The following is an 8,435-nucleotide window of genomic DNA, read 5'->3' as shown; positions in this document are numbered from 1 at the left end:
CAATAGGCGCCCATGTTGGCGAAGCTAGCCTTTATCTTCTCCACGCAGCCCAGGGATTTTTCGAAGCATCTTTCTTTGGATGCGCAAAGTTCTTCAACTATTTTTTCTAAATAGTTTTTCCAATATTCACTAATATCTCGGTTGGCCTCTGCGAGACCACATTTTTCTTTGGCTTCGGTCAACTGTTTCCGAAGGTCTTCGATCTCATTCTTTTGAATTTCAGCTTGAGCTTTGAAACTAGCTTCATCTTCTTTCACTTTGTTTACCAATGAAATCAATATTTTGTCTTTTTCAGGACCTTCGTTCCTTAATTTGATTACTTCTGAACGAAGGTTGTTTAGAGCCATTGTATATCCTTCATCTTCAATATTTTTCTGTGCTCTAAGGGCATTGCTAAGGATTAAGCCCTGCAAGAGGAGGACAGAATTAAACATAAACAAATAAAAATATTTCGTTTTCAAAATACAAAATTAGCTTTTATGCCTTTATGCTATTATACGCCAAACTGTCAGCGAGCTCATCCTTTGATAATATTGAAAGGCCATATTCTAGCTTCGGGAATTCGATGCTTCTACCTATCTCTTGGTAAACGGATATCTCTTTATTATCCGGGAGACAGTGAAAATCTTCTTCCCCACTGCCATTAAACACTAAAGCCCCCTTCGGGTATTTCAATTTTTGGGCATAATGTTGTGCTTCTCGTTTTTCTTCTTGAGAAAGTCCTTTTCCCGAAGCATGGCGAATGATGTAATCAATGCTCTCTTTTAAAGCTTCGGGAGCAGGAGTTGCAACTTTTTCAGCCGAAATTTGCTCTGTGGCTTTTTCTTCTGTTGCCTTTTCTTCAATTTTGGTAGGCTTTTTCTCAGCGGGATCTGAAGGCCCAGCATCGGTTCCAGCCTCAATTACTGCAGCTTCGACTTCTATCTACTTAGTATCAGCTTCGGTTTGTGCCTTGGAAGCTTCAACAACTTTCCCTGTAGAAGCGGGATTCAAGGTTTCGGTTGTTTCTAGCACATCCAGTACATTTACCATTCTCCTCCTCTTAGGAGTTACGACAGAACCCATTTGTACCTTCGGTACTATTGCCTTTACTGGAGGGCTCAAAACCTCTGGCATCTTTGTTATTTCTTCAGTTTCTGGCTTTTCAACCTTATCAACCTTCGTTTCAACTACCTTGACTGTAGGCACCTTCGGCATTATAGCCGGCTCTTCAGTCCTCTGCATGGGAGGAATAGTTTCTTTTGTTTTGGCAGCCGAGGAGGTCCCTTCGCCAAATTCAGGTATCGTGGCCGGTTCGATGTAACGTGGCCGGTGAGTTAGGACCTTCAACTTTTTTCCCTTTGGCACAAGTTCGTCTGGGGTGGCCGAAGTAGAAGCTTTCCTCTTTTTCCCTTGTCCCCGCAGCGGGTAGCGGTAGTCGGGGTAAACGAAGCCAATGGCATCAAAAACTCTGTTCAATCTCTTCTTTCCTTGACCTCCGAAGGCTGCGGATAGTGCATTATCTTCTGCCTTGGAATATGCTCCAAGCAGTTCATCACTTGTAGCTTCGATGCATTTCAGCCAGACATCGTTTGGTTCATCGAACTTATCCCCATACCTGAATGTATACTTCAGCTAGACCAGTTCACCTTCGCTAGACTTGGTGATGGTCTCCTTCGGCATTTCCCAGCTCTCTACAAGCGGCCATACTCTGAATGCTATATGCTCTTGAATTAAATCTCTTGTACCAATGAAGAAGCAGACAGTACTGAATGCCTTCTGACACGCTTTGGCGGTGTCATCAACTTCGACCTTCGGCTTTCAGAGACCGAAGCGGGACCATATCGGGCGTATGATAACCTCCTTGATGTCCTCCCTCACTGTCAAGTCATTCTTCACATAAAACCATTCTTCCATCCAAGCTCCGGGCCATCTCTTCTGAAATGTTGGCACTAGGTGGCTTGCGCTGGGATGGGCGATAAATCCATAACAACCAAAGTTGTTGTGGTACTGTTCTTTACCCATGGCCTTCGTCTCATACAGAAGTTCGTGCATGCTGCAGAAGCATTTCACACTTGGCTCTAACCCTTGGCTCCTTACTACCCAGACGAAAACCCCCATACTTATTATGGCTTCGGGAGTGAGCTGATGAAGGAAGATTTGGTAGGTTTTCAGCACTTCAACTACAAACTTACTCAAAGGGAACCGAAGTCCAGCCTTGAAGAAGCTCTGATAGATCACAACTTCATTTTCTTTAGGGACAGGGACGTTGTTGTCTCCGCCAGCCCTTACAATAGACATATCCCGAAAGTATCTTCCCCTCATGTTCTCAAGATGACTTTGTTTGATGGTCGATTTTCCAAAAATCGAATGACTTGGTCTCCATGGCCGATCCTCAGAATCTTCGCCCCCACTTTCCGCATCATAACTATCACTGTCACCAGTATCTTCAGATAGGCCCTCCAGTATCTCCTTAGTAATCTTCTCTGTATTTGTTTTTGCCATTGACTCGATAAATCCAGCAATGTAAGGTTTCACAGCCTTCTTCTCCTCAAAAAGCTTCTCCTCTTCAGTCAGCTTTGTCTCAGCAGCAACCTTCTTGTCTTGAGACATTTCTCCTTCAGAAATGACGAAAATGCGTCTTTTTAACCGAAGCTCAGAAAGCTTGAAAAACTAGCAAGCGTTAGTGAGCAAGAGCTATGAAATTGCGAAAATAAGGCAAATGGCACAAGCAGTGTATCAAGTGCAGTCGGTGTAAGCTCCTATTTATACGCCCAGTACGCTCCAAATTGAAGGGCCCCGTCTGTCATTGACTATTGCTATTCTAGCAAAGGGAAGGTGTTTTTTCGGACCTTCGGCTTAAGTCCTTCGTCCATGTCGCAGTCTGAATTCGTTATCTTAACAAATTAATACTGCGAGGGGCTACTGTTGGGGGCCTTCGTCTTCCGAAGGTCCTCGAAAACATGATTAACAATGTTTCCCCAAGTGTAATATATGAACAGGAACATTCGAAATCGGGATGGAGCTGTCCACAATATGAAAAGCATGGTTGGGATGAAGGTCGAACCAGTTCCGAAGCTATGCGCAAGAAAGCTTCGGCTCAGTAGCAGAAAAGGAACCGACTTAAAGAGGAAAAGGCTATTTAGTCCTCGATAGATTGTCCTAATGTCAATAGTAAACATGAAGGGCATGAATGTAATTTTGCACAGACTGCACCCTATGCCTATAAATAGATGAACAATACCCCCGTACTGTTCACGCTGACTTGTACTCGCTTGCGCGTCACACTTGTACTTTTTACCTTCTGTGAAGCCGAAGGTACATATGTAACTTAATATTGTCTCTATTTTTCCATGTTAATATAATAAGGATGAATTGATAATGTTATGTGATCGTTCATATTGTCTCTTATTAACATATACTACGATGATGAAGGTACGACCTTCATGACCTTCATCTAAAGATCATTATATCTTAAGGGAGATAATGCTTCGAAAGACGAAGGGCATTAACATTTAACATTCTGTGTTGCCTTGTTCTTAATTCATAGCATTTGAGAACAAGTCCCCAACACTTCTTGCAATCTTATTCATATACCTTTGACTATTGCAAAAGACTTTGAAAAGATTTTTCCAAAAGAACTTGCAAAAACAAAACAAGTGGTGAAAATGTGGTCCAAAATGTTTAAATTATCATATCAAACTTATCTGCTTAGAAATGCTTTCATCTCAAAATAACTTATGCACATCTGTCAAAATGCAAACTAGTTACATTTCTACACTTTGTATTTGCTTTGGTTTGTGTTGGCATCAATCACCAAAAAGGGGGAGATTGAAAGGGAAATAGTCTCAATATTTACTATAATCGATTTATTCCGGACAGGAGAAGCTTTTTGGAAAAACATACTAAGCGCGGACCGTCCGGGCCCTTGCGGTGGACCGTCTGCGACACCAAGGTGACCCTCGGACAGGAACACTGCATAAACGCGAGACTACACTACGGACCGTCTGATGGAAAAGCAAGCACCGTCCGAGACCAAGCGCGGACCGTCCGGCCTTAGGCGCGGACCGTCCGGTCGGTGAAGAACCGAAAAACCCGAAGGTGACGGGTTCGGTAAAATGAATTTTAGCGTCCTCGCGGACCGTCCGGGGTGCATGACCGGACCGTCCACGACTGCCTTTATCTGACATCTGACGACGCATTAATTGCATTATAGTTGTTACTGCTGACCTTTGGGATTTCAACCGTTGATGTGCAGGGGTGGACCGTCCGGACCAGGGGCGCGGACCGTCCGCGGTTGGCAGAATTGGAGCAACGGCTAGGAAGTGGTTGGGGGCTATAAATACAACCCCAACCACCTCCATTCACTTCACCCAAGCATTCCAATCCTCTACATTCAATACAACAGCTAGCAATCCATTCAAAGACACAATCAAAGCTTCCACAATTGAGACAAGTGATCATTAGTGATTACCGACTTGAGAGAGAGAGTGATCCGTGTGATATTTGTCGCTCTTGTTGCTTGGCTTTTGCAATCGTGCTTTCTTCTTCCCCATTCTTGTTCTTCAAGCACTTGTAATCAAAGCAAGAGACACCAAGTTGCGGTGGTCCTTGTGAGGGGTCTAAGTGACCCGGTTGATTAAGGAGAGAGCTCACTCGGTCTAAGTGATCGTTTGAGAGAGGGAAAGGGTTGAAAGAGACCGGGTCTTTGTGACCACCTCAACAGGGACTAGGTTCTTTGGAACCGAACCTCGGTAAAACAAATCACCGTGTCATCCGCTCCATTTCTTTGGTTGATTTGTTTTTGCCCTCTCTTTTGGACTCGGTTTTATTTCTAACTCTAACCCCAGCTTGTAGTTGTGCTTACAAGTTTGTAAATTTCAGATTTTCCTATTCACCCCCCCTCTAGGCAACTTTCATAGAGCCTATGATAAAAATTTGAGAATGTTTCGAGAAAGTTGTCATGCACTATGTGTAGAAACCTAGCCGGTCTACACTGAAGTTCTAAGATTTCATGTGTAGCTCATCAACATTAGTGATACATTATCTACGGTAAAAGTGCAACTAAAGCCTAAGTCACATAGTTGAGCAACAGATAGCAAAATAAAATTTAGAGAGTCAACTAAAAGCACATTTGAGATAGAATGATAATTTGAAATAGCAATTCTACCCAAACCTTTAACATTTTCTTTGCTATTGTCTCCAAATGTGATGCTATCATAACTTGAGCAATCTTCCTCACTCATTTGGGTGAACATCCTCATATCCCTGGTCATGTGTTGAGTGCATCCACTATCTAACACTCAATGTTTTCCTCTCGCCTTGTAGTTCACCTTAGCTACACCCTTTGCCATAAGACAATGTGGAGACGAGAAGAGTGATGGGGCCTCCTTGATGGAGATGCAGTCATTGAGCTTGGATGAAGTATCATCATCATCATCCGAGCTAGCATCTGAATCCCATTCAACAAGATAGGCTTTACCATCCTTCTTCTTGTAGAAGTTCTTCTTCTTATCTTCTCCATCCTTGTTCTTCTTTTTCTTGCTTGGGCAATTCATGGCAATATGACCGGGTTCCCCACCATCTATTTCCCTATAATCATTGACGTTGGTATATGCCTACACCCCATTCTATGAAAAACTCCGCAACTCAAAATATTCGATATAATAGGAAGGACATTCACTTTAAGAGGCAATGGAGCTGCATAGCGTTGCCTTTAGACTGGTATTAGCAAATGCTTTGTTGATTTGAACTGAACAAAGACACATCTTTGGTGTATTTTTCCTAAAGGCGACTCATAGGGAAGAGATCCGTTTTGTCAATCAGCAAAACCAGTTTTCGTAGTGATGAAAGAAATTTCCCTCGATCATGTGTTCTCGGCCCTGTGACTAGTAAGTCAGTTCAGGCAAGAGATGATGGTGGGTCGATCACGATTTAGTCTTATTGATAATTGAGTATACGTCCGCCTAAGGTAAGGTCTGGTTAGAAATCCTTAGGAACAAGAAAGGGCACACAATCAAAGCTAGAGGTCTGTGAACCTTGGTATTTCGAATAAGATTGATAGCTTTTTGAATGGCAGCGGTTCCGGGACTCTAGTCTTTCGTTTACAGGTTCTACATTAGGTTCACGAAACCTATCTACACAGCAATCTTCTTCAACAGGTCATTGGACATCACTCAAAGTATTTTCTATCATTGAAAGCATTATTTCTTGAAGATTGACCTCTCCTTGGTTGACCCTTCTTCATGAACTTGTTGAATTTCTTACAAAGAGAGCCATTTTTCATCACTCTCACTTCCACTTTCTTCATCATCACTTTCTTCCTTTTCAATGACCTTGGATGCTTTAGCTTTGAGAGCTATTGACTTACGCTTCACTTTCTTTGCCAAACTTATTGCCTTGGCTTGAGATTTCTTGATAATGTCTTGGGTGAGTATTTCTCCCAAAACCTTGGTTGGTGAAGTATTGTTCAAATCACCCTCATTAACATTGTGACAATTGTGCCATACTTTTTCGGGAGTGATCTAAGAAACTTGTGGGAGAAGTCCACATCAGGTACATACAAACCAAGACCCTTGAGTCCATTCACAATTTAATTCAACCGGTTGAACATGTCAGATATGCTCTCATCCTCCTTCGTGATGAATTGCTTAAATTTCTCTTTGTACACATAAAGCTTTGTACTCTTCACAATAGTTGTTCCCTCATGAATTTTCATTAATTTAGTCTAAATCTCATGAGCTGTTGTAAGAGTCTTGATCCTATTCAACTCGGTGATATCCAAAGCATCATAGAGCACATTCATTGCTTGATCAGTGACAAGAATATTTTGCTCATCATTAGGGGTTGGTTCATATTGCTTGAGCAAGACAAATCCATCTCGCATAATTCTCCAAATGTTTCTTCCCATTGTTCTCAAATGCACTGTCATTCTTATTTTCCAATAGTCATAATTATTCCCATCAAATAGTGATGGTTTCCTAACATGCATCTTGCTTCCACTAGCCATTTAGTCCAACTCCGGGATGGTTAGACCCATAAATAATGGAATCCTTGGCTCTAATGCCACTTGTAGGATCTAGGACACCAGCTAGAGGGGGTGAATAGACAATTTTGACTAAAAACACAAAAACTAGATAAATTTAATCAATACGACAAGGGATATAAATTCTCTAGCTAAGACAAGTAAACAACTTAGAGGAAACAACAATAGCAATACTAGCAATATAGAATAATTCACTAATCACAAGCTATTGCAAGTAAGCAACTAGACAATAAAAGAGAGACACTCGATTTTTTCCATGGTTTCTGTGGTTTGCCGATCACCCCTAATCCATGTTGAGGTGGATTCCAAACTCTCACTTGCTCCTCTATCAACACACGTCTTGATCTCGAGCCAAGCGGATAAGGAAACACTCAATACCACGATTCCAGTAGTGTCACCTTTGCCGCTCCGGCGAGGTATGCGTGAACCCCTTACAATCACCACCACGTCTCCTCCACAATCTTCATGGAGAGCTCGATGGAGACACCACAAAGCCATCTAGGAGACAGCAACCTCCAAGAGTAACAAGACAACGCTGCTTGCTCGGTGTGCCACTTAGTGCTTCAAGATCACTTGAAAGATGCAACACACTAGAACCACTCAAATCACACACTAGAACGCAATATCAAGCAATATGTGTGGGTGAGATTGTTGTAGGATAACAAATGTGTTCAATGTATGCTAGGAATGGCCAAGAGAGCTGCCATGCACAAGTACCACTTCTATTTATACCCCTCCAACCAATACTAGCCGTTATGAGCAAGTTGCCCACTTATTGCACACACGCGACAGTCCACGCCCTCTGGTCGGACGGTCCATCGTACAAGTAAAAACTAGTTTTCCCATTTGAATACCGTTAGAGCTGTCAGAAAAAGGCAGGCTTGGAGAGTTTGTCGACCCTAGTCGGACAGTCTGCGGCCTGGCAACATTTAGCACCTGAGCACTAACCACAAAGGATTAACACGGGTGGACTGTCCACTTACCAAGGGCGGACGGTCCACGACTTAGAAGTCAGTACTGTTCTAGCGCAACCCTCGGACAGTCCGTAGTACACACCTCAAACACACAGTCCCTACCCAATTCCATTTTGGCACATACGGACGGTCCGCCAACCTCGGCCAGATGATTCGCACAACTACTCAAAGCTTGTGCTATTTGGATACTTCTCTGGTTAGGAATGCGGACGGTCCAACCCCAAGGCTCGGACGGTCCACACTACAATCTCTTTGGACCCCTTCAAAGTCATCACACTTTGGACCTCTCTAAGTGGATCGCGGACGGTCCGCGACACAGGCTTTTAGCTCCCTTTCCAAACACGCTTTTGAAAAGATTTTAACTCTCGAAATCGGAAGCGTTGTTAGTTCTCATGTAAATGTAACATCTAAATGCTCTATGAGGCACTAAGTTTCAC

This window comes from Zea mays, chromosome 8 (genome assembly GCF_902167145.1).
Source record: "Zea mays cultivar B73 chromosome 8, Zm-B73-REFERENCE-NAM-5.0, whole genome shotgun sequence".
Taxonomy (NCBI): domain Eukaryota; kingdom Viridiplantae; phylum Streptophyta; class Magnoliopsida; order Poales; family Poaceae; genus Zea; species Zea mays.
The sequence above is the reverse complement of the archived record's forward strand: the minus strand, read 5'-3'. Positions refer to the sequence as shown.